A 751-nucleotide genomic window follows, 5' to 3' on the forward strand; every position below is an offset into this window, starting at 1 on the left:
TCATATCTCTCTGAGAAGCAGAAATTATTGAAAAAGACCATCACATTTGTAGCACATTCTCCATTTTCACATAGGTTGCTTCCTATAGTTGGTGGCATATCCCAGATGGTGGCATATTGCTGGACACAGATAAAGTTCAAAGTATTTCATCTCCCTGGTCCATGTCTTTTCCTGAAGAGAAGGTTCAATAACAGAAAGAATAATTGTTCCTCACTTCTGCCAGAATGGCACAGTCTTTCCTACAGTGTCTCTGAAGCAAAGCCTCATGCTGGCTCAAGGAACTGTTCTGCCTCTCCTCTCTCCAAGGATCTGGGATACGGGAAGGGAGGAGGGCTGAGCCTTCAGTGCACATCACCCTGCTCAAGAAGAAAGGATGCTGCATTTAACACTCAAGTGTTCGGATGCCAAATGTTCTGCAAGGGGCTCATACAACCGCTGGACAGCAAAATAAAGAAAGCCTTCCTTGGTCTGTCAGAGTACTTGCAAAACAAAGTTAAATTATGACTTTTTTTAACTAAATAATATAAAAATGAGGCACTTAGTGCACCATTTCAAAGGCTGGCTGCTAACCACCAGCAATAAATATATTTCAATGGTAACTGAATGCAGGAATTATGGTAGAGCAAATCTCTATTTGGGGCCTGGTTGAGGCATATTACAATGAAGAATTGGCAAAAGTAGAATGAGCTTCTTTTATCCAACTGGTGTGCTTTTCATCCATCATCCCTTTTATTGTCTGAATAGAGTGTAA

The sequence above is a fragment of the Passer montanus genome, unplaced genomic scaffold (assembly GCF_014805655.1).
Source record: "Passer montanus isolate IOZ18808 unplaced genomic scaffold, ASM1480565v1 scaffold2, whole genome shotgun sequence".
Taxonomy (NCBI): Eukaryota; Metazoa; Chordata; class Aves; order Passeriformes; family Passeridae; genus Passer; species Passer montanus.